The 17,544-nt window shown below is 48.7% G+C and overlaps 1 long non-coding RNA gene across 2 annotated transcripts in view; it reads left to right on the forward strand.

The window, feature by feature from the left end:
* LOC139361652 (uncharacterized) overlaps positions 1–16,945 on the forward strand; it is a 32,964-nt gene extending 16,019 nt beyond the window's left edge. Inside the window, exons 2-4 of one of the 2 annotated variants that reach the window (XR_011619231.1) lie at positions 10,048–10,168; positions 12,218–12,337; positions 16,313–16,945. This is a non-coding gene — a long non-coding RNA (uncharacterized lncRNA). Of the gene's footprint in view, positions 1–10,047; positions 10,169–12,217; positions 13,558–16,312 lie in introns of those variants that run through there. The other variant, XR_011619230.1, reaches the window with a different exon arrangement.
* Positions 16,946–17,544: the final 599 nt, after the last annotated feature.

A 17,544-nucleotide genomic window follows, 5' to 3' on the forward strand; every position in this document is an offset into this window, starting at 1 on the left:
CGGGTCTCTAGGAGTGGGGCACATTCGAAGGGGGCGTGAGCACGGTGGACACGCCTGGGCCTCTTCCTCTCCCCTCAGCTCCTGGGCTGTGTGTGAAGAGCTGCCCAGCGGAATCACTCTCCTGCCTGGTGTTTCATTCACCAGAAATCGTTCTCACTGTGGACTGTTGAGTCAAATGTAATCCAGGAATGAAACGTGCTGTTGCTGGATGCCACACACAGCATCAGGAGCTTAGTTGGGGATTATATGATCTTACCCCACACCTTAAAAGTAAAGACTGTAGTTGTCAGGCCTCTGAGCCCAAGCCAAGCCATCGCGTGCCCTGTGACTTGCACGTATATACGCCCAGATGGCCTGAAGTAACTGAAGAATCACAAAAGTGCAAATGCCCTGCCTGGACTTAACTGATAACATTCTACCAGAAATAAGTGAAAATGGCCGGTCCTTGCCTTAAGCGATGATTTTTTTTTTTTTTTTTTTTTTTTTTTTTTGGTGAAATTCCTTTTCCTGGCTCATCCTGGCTCAAAAAGCTCCCCCGCTGAGCACCTTGTGACCCCCACTCCTGCCCGCCAGAGAACAACCCCTCTTTGACTGGAATTTTCCTTTACCTATCCAAATCCTATAACACGGCCCCACACTTACCTCCCTTCCCTGACTCTCTTTGGACTCAGCCCACCTGCACCCAGGTGAAATAAACAGCCATGTTGCGCTCACAAAGCCTGTTTGGTGGTCTCTTCACACGGGCGTGCATGACAATAGTTAAGGGGATACTGAAGTCTTTGGCAGCTCCAAGAACTTTTTCAGTTTGTGTCAGGACATTTTAGGCAGAAGGAAGAGCTTGCTTAGAGAATCTTACAGAAATGTTTGGTGCAGTGCCATTAACTCGTGGAATAAATGTGTAACTTTCCGTGGAGGCCCTCTGGAAAGAGATGCACTTTGAGTGCACACTGGCCTGCTCGCTCCAAGAATCGGCCGTGTCACCCCGCTTTCCGTGGGTCTGCAGGTGTGCGTGATCCGTTGCCCTGCACTGTGGCCATGGAAGGGAAGATGATCTGGAATGTTGGCGACAGTTATCGGTGTGTGTTGATGTGTGCTGCTTTCTACAGGGGAGAACATTTCTGTTTAATAAACATCTCATCAGGATGACGACTGCAAGATATTTGAGTTTCATTCAATAGTGTTTCGGGGTTCCTTCTGTTTTTAATCTGCTTTCTAGCACTAGGCAAGTGAAGACATGGAAAGTAAAAACCCATCGAACTTGTAGAGACATGGTGTTGTGTAGGAGCAGACTGTAGCCTCTGGCTCTGTTTAAAGATTGTAGTAAACCTCTTACCTGGCATGGTCAGGTTGTAAATTATCTTGTTTAATCGAAATGTGTATGAGTCAAAGCTGGCGCCTGCATTGTTGATGAAATACCAGATTTTAAGGGAACATGTCAATGTGCCGTAAGATACCAACAAAGTTCCTCACTGAGGTTCGGCGCGGGTTCGGAGGAGCTGAGCCTTAAGTCACCGGGGTCGTCTCTGGGAGCAGATGCTCAGTGTGGGCATTAGTCACTTAACCTTTCCAGAGCCGAGGAACAGCTCTCTGTGATGGTTTTTGGAATCTGCATTTTGAGTCAGTTTGTCCCACTTGACTCGAAGTTGCCGCGCAGTTTCAGACCTTTGCCTCCACCGTGCGCTCGTTTTCTTGTCCCCTGATAACTGCCTCGGTTGCCCCGGCCTGACATTTGAGCCTCGTCGCTCATGGACACAGGCTCCGTGGTGGGGCCAAGGCCGCGACTCCGGCTTGCACAGTTCCGTGCCTCTCACCATGGTTTATCACATCACTCCCAGGATCTCCCGTTTAGAGGAAGAGTGTCCCTTTCCTGCAGGCCCTGTGTGGTGTGGAAACCACCCCTACCTACCTTTCTCCCGTTTGAACTGTACCGTGAAGCTATTTCTGTCCTAGTCAACCATCAGAATTTAAGGAACAGTAATTTATGTAACTTATTACACGCTTCTCAGCAGTTCTTTATGAATTTCATTCTGTTGTGAAATTATCGCAGTTTTCACGGCTATGCTGGTTTCAGGTTGTGGCCCTTGAAATGAATTGCCTTCCCCATTGTGTGTTAAGGTTGTGCCTGGGAGCTGTTGAGGCCTCACCTCTGCTTAGGGCAGTGGCTTTGCTCTCCTGACAACAGGAAGAATCTTATTTAGAGCATTTCTAATGTGGTTTTTGCTTCCAGACAGGATTATTTTTTTCACAGAGACGGCCATTAAAGTCATAAATTATGCTCAGGATGGACACACGGGTCAGCTGACAGAGTGGAGTCCAGAACAGATCCAAAGACGCAAAAGCAGTTCAGTGGAATTTGAGTCTTTTCAACAAATGGTGCTGGAATTATGGGACAGCCGTATGCAAAAGAGTGAAAACAGGGAGAAATTCCTGTATGAAAATTAAGGTGGACCATAGCCCTGAATGTAAAATACCAAACTACACAACTTGTAGAAGAAACGGAAATTGTCGAGACCTAGGGTGAGAGCTCTTAGCCATGATACCATGATCCATAATCAAGGAAGAAAACAAGTAGGTAAGACTCATGAAAATTAAACTTCTAATGTAAAAGACACCCCGAGGGAATTGAAGAGACACATTTTCGATAGATGGGGAGAAGATGTCTATGAACCGTGCAGCCGGCAAAGGACTCGTATCCAGAATGCACAGGACTCCCGCGCCTCATGACAGAGAACAAACCACCTGACTTAAAAGAGGAAGAGACCTGAACAGATGCTTCACTGAGAAGGACGGGAGGATGGCCCGAAAGCATCTGAAATGACCTTCAGCGTGACTGGTTGCACCGAGATGTGCAACGAAGCCGCAGTGAATTTGTTCACACCCCTGCTGGAGCGCCTGACTAAGGTCTTCCGACAGCCCCAGATGCTGGTGAGGACAGGCAGTCGGGACTCCTGTGCGATGCTGGGGTTCAGCATGGTGCAGACAGCTTGGCGGTTTCTTACAAAACTGAACTCACATAAACGTGGGTCCCGGTGACCCCAATCCTGTGTATTTACCCTAGAGAAACAGAAGCTGATGTTTAAGAAAAACTGTTCGCAGATGTTAATAGCGCTGTCTATAGTTGCCCAACACGGGTTACAGTGTGCCACAGCCATACGTGTCATAATAATCACCCAGCAACCCCGAGGCCTGGCTGTTGATTACAGGACACCCTGGGTGCACCTCCAAGCACGATGCCCAGGAAATCATGATTTTGCGAGAGTTTTGCCACAACACTCGCAAAAGACAGACCCAGGGGATGGGAGAACACGGAGACGGTGGTTGCTGGGAATGGGAGGGTATGCCTATGAGGCCCCGTGAGTGGTTTTGGGGCTGTTGGACTGTTCTGCTTGTGTGATGATGATTATGGGAATATTTGTGCCGAAATTCACAGAACTGAACACTGTCCACTTTACAGTAATTTTTAAAAAGTGGTAATATGCTCATTTTCAGGACTGTTTTTAATGGAAGATGGAGTTTTCAGATGATTTGTTAGGGCAAGCCTGTCTCAAGAGTTGGTAGATGATTCGTTAGGGGCCTGTCTCAGGGCCCTTGGGATGGGATGGGATGGGATGGGATGGGATGGGATGGGATGGGATGGGATGGGATGGGATGGGATGGGATGGGATGGGATGGGATGGGATGGGATGGGATGGGAAGGGATGGGAAGGGATGGGAAGGGATGGGAAGGGATGGGAAGGGATGGGAAGGGATGGGAAGGGATGGGAAGGGATGGGAAGGGATGGGAAGGGATGGGAAGGGATGGGAAGGGATGGGAAGGGATGGGAAGGGATGGGAAGGGATGGGAAGGGATGGGAAGGGATGGGAAGGGATGGGAAGGGATGGGAAGGGAAGGGAAGGGAAGGGAAGGGAAGGGAAGGGATGGGAAGGGATGGGAAGGGATGGGAAGGGATGGGAAGGGAAGGGAAGGGATGGGAAGGGATGGGAAGGGAAGGGATGGGAAGGGATGGGAAGGGATGGGAAGGGATGGGAAGGGATGGGAAGGGATGGGAAGGGATGGGAAGGGATGGGAAGGGATGGGAAGGGATGGGAAGGGAAGGCGAAGGCGAAGGCGAAGGCGAAGGCGAAGGCGAAGGCGAAGGCGAAGGCAAGGCCTTCCCTGTTGCGGGCAGTAGCATGGGGCATGGAAAGGACATCGCCAAGGAAACACGTAGAATCCTTTGAGGAAACGTGTATTTCTAGCTTGCTATAAGATAGAATTGGAAATTGTGACGGTTTTGTTTCCTAGAGTCTTGGTAGAATAGGGAAGACAGTGTAATAAAAGCTAATTTTGAAATGAAGAATTTGAAAGATTTTCAACAGCAATAGCTCTAGGAAGTCACCCTGGAAATGTTTTTAAAGATGTTTAGTAGCAATAGCTCTAGGAAGAGTCACCCTGGAGTTGCTTCTTGAGCATTGGTTTCCTGGCTGTATCTTCCGACTTTCATTTTTGAGTTTTGCTGTGAGTTGGGGATGTGTGGGAATAGCCATACCCAGGTGTTGGGTAGGAGGCCCTGCAGGGGGGTGCTTGTGACCCGAGGCCTGAGGCACTGTTTCCACCTAGCTTGGAACATGGGGACTCTTGTCAGTGGCTGGAGTAAGAGTACCAGCCTGGCAGGCTGGGGGAACCCCGGGGTGGTCTGGGCACTGTCATCCCTGCCTGCAGGATGGCAGCTGGAGGAGCTCGAAGGCTGCCTGCCTCGTGGCTGTCAGCGCAGCAGCTCCTCCTGGCCCTGGAGCAAGCTTTGGGTCCGTGAGTCTCTGCGCCGGGACTTGCCTCCTGGGACCTCCGCCACCGTCCTGAGGGCCCTGGTGCCACTTTCCCGGTGGGACCCAAGCCTCAGGCAGCTGCGACCCCAGATTCGGTTGCTTTCCCTGCCGTCTCATTCCAGCACCAGTGCTCACCTCACTCAATGTAGAGCCTCAGGTTCCTTCAAGATCCCCAGAGATGGAATCTCCCAATTTTACAAGATAGTTGGTGACAAGATTTGAGTGGCACTGATTTAACTCAGCTTCCAGAGTTTAAGTTCCCAAGACACAGTCCTGCTCCTTTCCGGGCCTCATCCTGTGTGGCTGGTGTGGATGTGGGGTTTCCGGAGGGTGGGGTAAGGTAGGTCAGCAGTAGGGGGATGGCTCATTATTGGTCGCTCAATGCCTTGAAGATAACTAGGAGTAATGACCTTTATAGGGCTGTAGGTTTGGGGTATGTGTGTGTGTGTGTGTGTATATATATATATATATATATATATATATATATATATATATATATATATATATAAATATTTAAACGAGGTGGACACAGTTATCACTGCATTTTTCTGACATGAAACTTGGAGAGCAGAGGGTTTAGGAAACTCCTGAAGCCACACTGTCAGTGGGACCCGGGCGGTCTGGCCTTAGACCCTGCACTCTTTGCCCCTCGCCACGCTGTTTTTGCCTGTCTCTGGGCAGCATTTGATAGCTTGTGAAACAAGATCAAGACTTACTATGAGTGGATACGCCATTATCTGAGATCCAGAACGTTTCCTGGACCTGGCGTTGCCGATGTCACGTAAGGGGAGGTAAAAACATTTTCATTGTGGTCACTGGGGCTCCTGAAATGGTGTTTTTCCCAGTGAAAATTGACTCAAAAAAATCTGTTAACTCAATACTATATGAACAGGAAGAAGTGTGTTGGGCTCTAGTTAAATGTCTCAGAGCCACAGAAGTAAATGAGGGCACCTTCCGAGCACAGCCTCCCAGAGGAAGCCAAGGACGTTTGCCTGGAGGGTTTGCCATGAAGCAGGACTCGGGTAGGGCTGGTCTGCCTGGAGAGGCCTCTGCCATGATGTAGGTTAGTTGAAGTAGTTGAGGGGTAGTGGCGTGAAGTCGGTGGGCCCCGAGGAAGCCCCTAGCAAGGCTGATTGCCGTGGGATGGAAAACTGCCATTCAGTGGCTGTAATCCTGGCTTCACGGGTCTGACGTACAATCCTGTACTTGGATACTTGGATCCCAGCCAGGTCAGATGGCCCTGAAAGGACATTTGGACTGTGACGGCTGCACCCATTCTCAGCATCTGTAGCGTCTCCTATGTATGTGTGTCTTTCTATTTTCTTTCAGCACAATTTCTCTCTCCCAGTGAAGTCGCGAGAAACAGAAGGAAACATGGAATGAAGATGTGATTGAGGAAAGTGTGGTGTGGTCTTCGACCTTCTTTTGCTTTTGTTGGTGCTGAAGAATTCTACCTGACCTCAGAGCTGAGCGTTTCTGCAATGAGGTCCTGCCTTTTATCCTACCTCGAGGCCTGTTGAGACACTCCAAGAAGCTTCGTTAACAAGTTGCCTTTTCCTTTTACAGCAGTGGGATATATTTGCGGCAAAACAAAGGAATAACCCCCCAATATGGTGATGAAATGCATTTAAGTATAGATAACATTCAGTCTTGAAGGGCCTGGGATTTTAATCATCTTTGGGTCGTGTAACAAGTGGTGTTGGTGATTAAAATCTCCTGACAGCTTTGGTCTGCCACGTTCCTCAGTTTTGAATGATGATCTTCCTGGTTGTACCTTGGAGGGGCATTTGTGTCAGTAGAGAGCAGAGTGGTGGTTCCCAGAGGCTGGGAAAGGACAGAGGTGAGGCCCCTGAAGGTCACTGGTCTTTCTGGTTTAGGGGTTTAGGGCTCAGCCACCTTCCTGTGTCCGTGTAAATTATACCCAGGATCATATTCACTCGCCCCACTTGAGTTGAGCATTGGAGCTTCAGGATGTGTGTGCCCACATCACCTGGGCCGTGATCCTGGAGTTGGGTGAGACATTCCCGGGTTTATAGAATTACTCTGAGTTTATTGAAAACAGAAGCACTTGAGGCATTCGTAATGCTATTTCTTGAACATAACTTAGGTTCAGTTCTTCAGAAACATTTATCTGAGGAAGCATCTATAATTTTTGTTTACTGCCACTCAGTGCTAGAAAGAATTGTGCAACACTCAAGTGAGTGGCATTATTCCCCTCCCTCCACCATGCAAGCAAGATTAAAGGTACCTCTGGCTCCCCTCAGTCTTCTCACCTGCAGGGCGCCTGGCGTGGCAGTGTGCTGCCTTCCATCTTCTTTCTGGGGAGAATTAGTCGTGTTTGTGTGTGCTGCTCAGCTCAGCCTGGTGCGGTTGTGTGGGTGAGGAGCTTGGTTGCTAGGTGACCCTTCCAGGCCTGCCTCCCACCTCCCTCGGCCTTGTTCTAAACTGACAGATAACCAGTGTGTTTTGGAAGAGGACAGCAGCAGGGTAGGAGAGAGTTTGTTCAGACTTTCTCCGTGCACTGACGTTTGAGCCTTCATTCAGCCTGGGCCGTTCTACAGAGCTGCCTTTGTGTGTTGCAAACCACTCCCTCCCAGGAACCCTGCTTTCAGAGGTTTGGAAATGTGACTGAACTCATCTTCAATTTAAAGCGTACTATTAAATTTTAATGTTGAAACGGATGTATTTTATGGCCTTTATTTGATTTCTCTTGATTTTTTCCCCCATATGAGACATGGCATCTTAAGGGAGACAGCATGGTGTTGGCCTCCTTTCCTAAGGATGGAAGTGAATTCTGAAAGCCCTTTATGTAGGCAGTGAAATATTCAGGGAACCGTTATTATAGCTATGCCTGTCCATGTAAAGCGAGCACGACTCATAAGCAGAAAAAAGTGCAGCCCGGGGGCAAGGTTAGCCCTCATGCTGCCTGTGCCTCGCCTCCCCACCATGAGGAACGGAAAGTGCAAGCGCAGGTGGTTGAGTTAGCCTCCAAGCCCAGCCTGCACCCCCTCACATCCCTCTGCATCTGCAGGGGCACAGGCCATGCTTCCATCCCTCGCTCAGTGCCACAGCTGATGCATCAGGAACAGGGGGTGCTGTCTGCCCCTTGCTCGGTGCCAGGGATGATCTGTCAGGATCCCTCGTGCTCATCTGGTCTTCCTGTCTTCATCACCAGCCTCCTGCTGGTAACGGGCTTGTTATTACCTTGGTAAGGGTAATAACATACCCATACCAACGTATGTAATAACATACCCATACCAAGGTGTTGTGGGGCAGTGCTCAGTCCTCCGAGGGAATCGCCCCTTAGCCGCTTCATATTCAACAGGACCGGGAAATGGGTTCTTGTTCCATGTCCTGGATCCCAGGAAGCCATGGTCCTGGACCCTGTAATGCCCAGGGTCTTCGTGAGAAACGCTGGTGCCACTGGAGCACAGCCCAGCCCCCTCCAGTTTCTCCGCTTTGTAACTGCACTTGTGTTTAGCAGGTCTTCCAGGACTTAGATGCTGCTTGGTGTGAGCCAGGTTTTGTGTGGAAAGAGGACAGGTCTGAGCTGGCAACGAACCAGCCCAGAATCATCTTTTATGCTTCCAGATTCTGTGGCCAAAAACTTACCCGTGGACATTGAGGGTGATGCATTTCTGCTCCAAGACGTCTGTGGACTCAGCTGGAGGGATGGAAAGGATGTGGAGCCTCTTCACTCCTGGCCTGGTCTTGGACCTGCTGTGGAGCCTCTCAGTGGCACCAGGGCCCCCTTGTGTCACAGCAGTCTTGGGTGGTTGCACTGCCCCAGGATGTCCCAGGCTTCATGATGTCCCGGCTCCCCTGGCATGGCGGCCTCAGGCGGGTGGAACTGCTCTGATGGACGTCCCGGGCTTCATGATGGTAGGGCCTCCTTGTGCCATGGAGGCCTCGTGATGGTGGCACTGCCCCAGGGTTTCCCAGGCTCCAAGACCAGTGTTCCATCCAGCGAAGGGAAGTTGTACTGTAAGGTCTAGTCTCGGAAGGTGCCTGGGGTCCTATCCTTCAGAGTGGTCCTACACTCACCAGAAATCAAGCCAGGAGGTCCTGCCAGAATTTGCAGCTGCGTTTCAGGTCGTTCCACAAGACCTCTTTTATTTTGGCCTAGTCAGGTATATAATTCTTTTTCTCTTTGGTTTTTTTGAGACAGGCAAAAAAAAAAAAAAAACCTTTTTGTTGCCCAGGCAGTGGTGTGAGCACAGCTTATTACAGCCTCAACCTCCCAGGCTCAAGTGGTCCTCCTGCCTCAGTCTCCTGAGTAGCCAGGACCCACAGGCACATGTCCCCCATGTCCCCATGCCTGATTTATTTATGTATTTTTTTTAGAGATGGATTTTTGCAATGTTGTCCAGGCTGGACTCGAACTCCTGGACTTAAGCACTCCAGCTACCTCAGACTCCCCAAGTACTGAGATCACAGGCATGAGCCACCATGCCAGGTCAAATGTGTTTCTAATTTCAAAATTAAGAGGACCCAGAGCCAGTTAATTACGTCTCTATTGGAACATGCTCCTTATAGTACATTAGGAAAAATCATCCAGAACTTGGAAAAGGGGCTGGACAGACACAGCCTTCGAGGTTGTCTGATGAACCCCTGGGGTCTTTAACCATCTGGACGGATGTACCGTGTCAGACTCACTGTTGTCGACGGGCTGAAGCCCAGGTTTCATGAGGTTATGTGTCGGCTTGTAGTACTTTCTCTGGCAGAGATGCGAGTGACTTCTGCTCACTGAGAGGCTCATGTCAGGGACTTCATGGCCTGAGGGACGGCAGCCTGTTTGAGCTGATCGAGCAATCTCGCGCTACCCTTATTTTCTGAAACGCCTATGAGTGACTTCTCACATGGTCTTTGAAGCTGCTTCATGCCCACCCTCCTTGGTAATGATCGAATGCTTTTTTTTGGACCCCTCTTCCCCTTTCTTTGGGGTGTTCCAGTCTCAGTTCTCATGTGTTCTGCTTCTACGGGAATTTCTGAAGCTGCTGAGTGTAGAAAGCACTGAGGAGGCTGTGCTCCCACCCCTGTGAGCCTTCCAGGCATCATCCTCTCCCCTTGGCGAGGCGGCTTCCATGGCACACCGAGGAGGCTGTGCTCCTGTCCCCCGTGAGCTTTCCAGGAGTCCTCGTCTCCCCTTCAGGGGGACGGGAGGAACTTTTCAAATCCTTCTTAAACTTGTTTTCATGTCTTTGTTTTAACAGATTTCTTGGCATCTTCTCCCTTATCCAGAAGTGAGGGTGATCGCTGAGTTATTCACGGGAGTCAAGAAACCACACGCAGCCCAAAGTGACGTTTGTTTCCCTGGAATGATTTGTGTGTGTTCACCTTAAAATGCAACTCAGTAAAACAGGTGTGTTTTGAGGAATAACTTTAAATTACCCAGGTAAAAATGTGACAGTTAAATGTCATCGTCTGTGTGGGTGTCCACAGTCCCCTTCTGTGATTGCGTGTGAGTTTGTGACTTGTGGTTATTTTTGAAGAAAGAAAATCTGTTGCTGAGGACTTCAGAGGGTGTGCTGGGATTGTGTAGGGTGGACATCGGGGGCTTCAGTGTGTGGCTTCCTTGAAGAGGTTCAAATTAAGGCTGAGAGTCCCTACTCCAAAATGCTCCGAAACATGAAACATTCCGAGCTTCCCCATGACACTCGAAGGAAATGCTCTTCGGAGCACTTTGAATTTCACGCTGGGGATGCTCAACTGGAAAATGAAACATTGCTGCAAGACCCTTCTGGCCCCAGGAGGCTTGGATAAGGACATGGAGGGGGCTTGTGCCGTGTGTCCCTGGAGTGTGAGGCAGCCTGAGCTCGCTGGACTGGTTTTTGTAGGAGCCACAGAAAGGAAAGAGGGTCAAAGTGGCCACGTCTGGCTCCTGAGAAGGCTGGACCCAGAAGGAGGTGGGCACGGAGGGCAGCAGTTGAGTCCCCAGCGTCCGGGTCTCCTGTCTCTGGTGGAGTTGAGAGCCTCCTCTAGTTTTGGCCTCTCCCCTGTCAGCAGCCACTGAGGCCTGAAGGGAGAGGAGGGGGCTGAGGAGAGGAGGAAGGATAGGCCTGCTTCTGGAGAGGGCCAACATCGGCCTGTGCTAGCCTCGTTTGTTACTCCCGCGTCCACGGTGCACGGCTGTGCTTCATGGTGTAGCGGTTCCTGGAATGTGCAGCGCTCTTGTCTGCAGTAACAGCTTTGTCTCCGACCCTTGGAGGCAAGTTACCTTTTTCCCCAGTGAAAAGAGGTAGAAAATCTTATAGAAATGCATTTGCTCTAATGTCTATTTTCCGATAAGACATGGTCGCTTAGGCTAAATTTTTGGGAGGTCAAGGCAGGAGGATCACTTGAGGCCAAGGGGTTGAAGACCAGCCTGGACAACATAGCAAGACCCCATCTGTATAACAGAAAAATTAATTGAGTGTGGTGGTGCGTGCCTGTGGTCCCTGCTACTCTGGAGGCTGAGGTGGGAAGATCACTTAAGGTTACAGTGAGCTGCGATTGCTCCACCATACTCCAATCTTGGTGACAGAGCCAAGACCCTGTCTCAGAAAGAAAAGTTAAAAAAAAAAATCCAGAAATGTCATTTTCTTTTTAAATCATCCGAAAAGAAAAATCGTTTTTTTCTAAGAATGTAAAGGGAAACTGATATGATTCTTTCCTCGCATTGTTTCTCCTTTTCAAATATTTACAGTAGTCCGTCCACATCGTCTCTCATCTCATTACAAAGCAGCAGGTGTCTTTGAGGTTAGTGGTGTTTCTCTGCGTCGCACCTTGGAGAACAGCCAGCATGAAACCTCTTACCACAATCGTGCGCATCGTTTGTAGTCCCAATTAAAATCCTCTCCAGAGATGCCTGTGCTGCTTTTTATAGCAGAACTTTGGTTGTCCTGAAATGTGCATTCAGCTAATGGTTTTAAGTTCATATCTGAGATGATGCTATATAATTCATGAAGCATATGGGATCAGTAATGATTGAAGATAATTCTGGCTGATGTCATTTAGAGGATATTTTTCACTTCAAGTTAAAGCTTCCTTCGCGATAGTCATTTTGGGATTCATTTAACTATGTGCTTTATTTCATAGCTCACATTTTCATTAGTCATTTCATAACATAGGATTTTGAAAGCAGATTTGGCAAACTATTTCTAACAAAATGTTTGCTTATGGCGTCCTAAGGAACAGCACTCAGAATTGCTGATAACTGTGGTACATTTTAAGGCTGATGATAGAAGTCACTTGAACGGGAAGGGGCAGATGGCAGATTGTGAGGCAGATGGGGTTTGAACCCCGACCCTCCTGATACACCAGTCCTGACCCTGGCCTTCTCTCCTCTCCACTGGGAGATGAGAAGGTGCCAGCGTCCACCTCATAGGCCGTCCTGAGAACCTGGGACTAAGGACTTGTGTTCCTCTTGCAGGTGGCGCAGATGTGGGGGCTTGACGATATACACACTGGGCTTACAGATCCCCAGGCTGGCAACCCAGAGAAATCACGAGGGCTCGGCCACGACCCTGGAGGGAGACGGGTACTGGCTCAGGTATGCGAAATATGAGTCCTCATTTCCATACAGTGTCACCTACGACAGCGTCAGGTGAAAGCCAGTGGTTTGGCATTCCTGGGATAGACAGTCCTGGCATTACAAGGGAAGCTTTTTACTCCTCCCCTCTGAACACATGAGGTCCATGGTCCCCTCACATTTAACACTGGGAATCCGAATCAGTGACTCCTTGTCCACCTGAGGACCACCCAAGAGGATCCACACACCTGCTACAACAGTGGCTCCGCACCTGGTCAGCAGGGGAGCAAAGCAAATCCCACCTTTATGACTAAACTGGATTACCCCGACACTGGCAGTCTGCAGTGACGTCTCCGGTCTGGCCCCCGCTCCCCGTGGGGACAGGAGGTGGCTTCAGGAGGCTGGTGATGAATGCCTGAATGAAGCCGACTTGTGACTGCAGTTCTGTCTAAGGGCCTCCCTGGGTGTTAGATGTCAGTAAATGACACCTATGTGTGGATCTCATGTGCTGAGAAACAGTGGGGGAAATCAAAGCTTGTGGAGTCTGCAGGTTCTGGACTTGGGGGTGTGTGCACCTGTGTACTTGGTGAGTGGTGTGATGTCTGGAATGAGTGTGCACGTGTGTCACGTTTGTGCGTGTGTGGTGAGTGTATTTAGCAGGTGTGGGTGGAGTGAGCATGTTCATGTGTGTCGTATGTATTTGAGGGTGTGTGTGGAGTGTGTACATGCATCACATTTGGTAAGGGTATTTGAGGGTGTGTATGGAGTGCATATATGCGTTTGCGTGTATAGTATTGGGTGAAGGGGTGGCGTGTGTGGAGTAAGCATGCACACGTGTATGCTGTGTGTGGGGTTTCTACGTGGTCCTCCCCTGAGCCTGCTCCTGGGCCCTGCTGTCCTGGCAGCTTTACAGTTTGGTGCGTCTTTGATTCCGGAAGATTCTGGAACCAAATTCTGAAGCTGTGATCACAAACTTGCAGCCCTGGAGGACGCTGGCCCATGGAGCCGGCACGAGGGTCTCTGTGCTGGCCTCTCCCTGGGCTCTGTCCACAGAAGAGCATGTCCGATGATTGAGCTGTGCGAGTCTGTGGCTCCCCAGCCTCCAGTCAGCCCTCGGTTCTGCCCCGCCTCTGTTTTTCTTGCTGAGGGGCTCTGGGAAGTGGTGCCTGGGATGGCGTTTTCACCCTGGGGTTGCTTCACCAGCTGCCCAGGTGCTGGCTGTCTGAGGCCTGTTGCCATCTTGGGTGGACGGGGCTGTCACGGGGGCATTCCTGAGCACCTGTGGGAAGGCAGGGTTAGGAGTGCCAGAGGTGAGTGGCTTCCTCCCACACTTGATTTTCTGGAAAGTTCTGGGTCTCCTATTTTTCCCTAAGGGAAGTTAGAAACTGAGTTTGTCTTTAGGGGAACGTCTTCGCAGCGTCTGTTGTTTGAATGTTCTCCAGGTGTGGAATACTCGGGGCCGTATGTGTTTGGGAACATCCGTGTCCTGAGCGAATTCAGTAGGGAATGGAGAGAGGCCTCCTGTCAGCTTGGCCTCTGTTTCCTGCTTGTTGAGAGTTGACAGCTGCTGGTATCCTAGGGAGAGTAAAGCACTGGGCGGTGTGGGATGGGAACGTTCACTCTGACAAGGTCAGTGGGAAAGCATCTAAACAAACGTCGCTGTTCTCCAGGCTTCTCCAGGCTTCTCGGGGTCGAGCTTGTTTTGTGGTGTTCAGGGAAAGCTACCCTTGTTCCTGTTCCTCACCATTTGAAAGGTGTCCGGGGCTCGTTCCTCTGGAGAGGTGATGTGCGTGAGTGGGGGTCAAGTCGCAGGCTCCGAGGTTATTTGGAATCTGTCAACTGATTTCCTGAACACACAGGTGCTTGGTAAAGATATTCCTGATTAGCTAAAACATTTCAACAGGACGTGATAGCTCGTGGTTTAAAGACTATCACAATTTTCCTGTTACTTTTTAAATGCCTGTTGAATCAGGGGGGATTCACATACTTTTCTTTTCCTGTCTGCATACTTGATATTTTGTTTTTTGTTTTTTATATGGGTGTGCAGTTAACAGGATTTAGAAGCAGACTCAGCCCTGGGGAGACTTCAGGGCCACCTCAGTCAGTGCTGAAGGGAGGCAGGGATTTGGGGGCTACCTCCTCCATAGGACGGACACCAAGGGCCAGAGGTCAGCAATCTCAGTGAGGTCACAAAGACGGGCACACCCAGCACCCTGGCCCATGTGCCTCTCCTTCACGTTTGTCTCTGCTGAAACTGCTCTCCTGGGTCATCATGGGTGATCTCTAGGCGTGTGCTTGCTTCTTGCAGAAGTGGTGTCTGGCTGTGGTCAGTGTGGGCGCTCAGGACTTCCATGTTTTTGGCTCAGATTAATATTGGGCAGTGGTGTATGTTTGTTTTGGAGTGGTAGATCGGGTGGATTTTGGCTTTACCAACTCATTTAATACCTGTTCTCCTAGGTATAATACCTGTTCGTAAGCCGCATGTTTTCCTAGGTGCTGGGGCCCTATCATAAGCCGCGTGTTCTCCTAGGCGCTGGGACCCTATCATAAGCTGTGTGTTCTCCTAGGCGCTGGTACCCTATCATAAACTGTATGTGAGTGATCTCGGAGGTGCTCCTTATGAGGATCCGATGCCTGACCTGAGGTGGAACAGTTGCAATTCAAAACCAGCCCCCTGAAAAATTGTCTTCCATGAAACCCATCCCTGGTGCCAGAAAGGCTGGGGGACAGCTGGCCTAACGCGGGCTAAGATGTCAGTAGATTTTTGGACTCGGGCCTCAGTTGAAGAGGATTCGATTTTGAAAGGTGGGGATTGAAGGCTTCTACAGGGCAGGTTTTCATCTCCAGTGGGGCCTGGGCAGAACTGGGTAGAACTGACCCAGAAGCTGACAACTAGTCAGGCTGGCTCACTGCCTGTGTCCTGTGTGTGCAGCCTTGCTGTTTATTCAATTGTCTGGTGGTGGTGTGGATTCCATCCACTGCCTCAGAGTAGTGGAACCCATTACTTCAAGGCTGACCTTATTTTAACTTTATCAAAAAGACATGAAAATCATTTAGTATAAATCTTCCAGATACCTGTATCCTTTCTTTTCCCAGAGGCTTTTAAGTCTTGCAACTTAAAAATCTTCAAAAATAACTTTTTTAAAAAATTTATTTATTATTATTATACTTTAAGTTGTAGGGTACATGTGCATAACGTGCAGGTTTGTTACATATGTATACTTGTGCCATGTTGGTGTGCTGCACCCATCAACTCTTCATTTACATCAGGTATAACTCCCAATGCAATCCCTCCCCCCTCCCCCCCCCCATGATAGGCCCCGGTGTGTGATGTTCCCCTTCCTGAGTCCAAGTGATCTCATTGTTCAGTTCCCACCTATGAGTGAGAACATGCGGTGTTTGGTTTTCTGTTCTTGTGATAGTTTGCTAAGAATGATGGTTTCCAGCTGCATCCATGTCCCTACAAAGGACACAAACTCATCCTTTTTGATGGCTGCATAGTATTCCATGGTGTATATGTGCCACATTTTCTTAATCCAATCTGTCACTGATGGACATTTGGGTTGATTCCAAGTCTTTGCTATTGTGAATAGTGCTGCAATAAACATACGTGTGCATGTGTCTTTATAGCAGCATAATTTATAATCCTTTGGGTATATACCCAGTAATGGGATGGCTGGGTCATATGGTACATCTAGTTCTAGATCCTTGAGAAATCGCCATGCTGTTAAAAGAAAAGCTCTAAGTACATTTTTGATGAGCACCCTTGACAGCTTTAATATGTGAAGTAAATTCCCTTGACTTTTGTATTCGTAGAAACTCGTTCATGTTTGCAGAAGACTTTGCATTTTGTCAACAGTGGCCGCTGTTCGGTGACCATCACACCTGCCGTGTCTCATTTAGAAAGTGGGATGTGGATGGATTAATTTTTCAGACACACAAACACATGGGCTTTTTGTTTTTGGTTTTGATTTTTTTGGGTTTTTTTCCCCCCAGCTGAATTCAAGAAAGGGAAACAAGCAGACTGAAAGCGTCTTAGTGGCTGGGTGAGGGATCCTACTATGGGGTTGGATTGTGTTCTGCCAGACATCGCTCCTCGAAAAGCTGACCCTGAAAGGGCTGGCATTGCCCTCACCCTGGGACATTTGTCTGTCTCACCAGAAAATGAAGAATCTGCCAGAGTACTGTGAGTCAAATTCAGTCAGAACTCGATTAACTAAAAGGCTTTGTCTCAAAGGCCAAAACATGAGGACACATTTTTAATTTTTAAGGAGCGCTTCATCGTCAGTTCTGATGTGTACTGCATTAGGAAACCTCTGGACTTCCACGTTCAGTCCCAGAGCTCTGAGGGAAAGTGGTTGTGACCTTCCCACTGTTTTTGTCACTAGCTTTGTTCATTTCCTTAAAACCCTTTTTTGTATGAGTTGTATTACAGTTTGAAAAAAAAATTCACTTAGGTAGAACTAGAAGCGTTTCCGCAGTGTTAATACTCATGACCCGTTCTGGGTCTCGGTATATGTGTACTGTATAAATGTGCATGTTTGTATGTGGTGTACCCATACTACGTGTATTTCCACTGTGCATGTATTTACAGTGTATAAGTATGTACACTACATATGTGTCCTACAGACGTGCATGCTGTAGGCATGCATGTACATGTGCATATGTGTGTATCTCTGGGCCCTATGGTTATATGCACACTACTTGGACACCTATCTGTTCTGCATGTGTACATACATGCATGTATTTAATGCTATATGCATACCGGTGTATGTACACCATGTGAGTATGTGCACATTATTTCTGCAGATGTATATATACATATGTGCATACAAGCATGCATGTACACTATGCACACTGAATAAACTTTTGGATATGTACACACTAATACATGCTGCATATGTATGTACACTATTTCTTATGTGTATACGCTTTCTATGTTAGTGTACTGATGTACATTGTATACATGTGCATATGTGTACACTGCCCATTTGTATGCATGCTGTCGTGCACCTACGTGCATTGGATAAGAATGTATGCTATATGCATGTGTATACATATAGTAAATAGCATACCTGTGTACATATGGATGTGCATGTGCATGCCATATGCATATACATACAGGTTATAGTATACCTGTGTACACTGTATGCATATAGATGTGTGTACATGCTATGCAAGTGCATACATGTTAGCGTACAAGATGTGTGTATGCTCTATGCTTGTAC

The sequence above is a fragment of the Macaca nemestrina genome, unplaced genomic scaffold (assembly GCF_043159975.1).
Source record: "Macaca nemestrina isolate mMacNem1 unplaced genomic scaffold, mMacNem.hap1 Scaffold_84, whole genome shotgun sequence".
Lineage (NCBI taxonomy): Eukaryota > Metazoa > Chordata > Mammalia > Primates > Cercopithecidae > Macaca > Macaca nemestrina.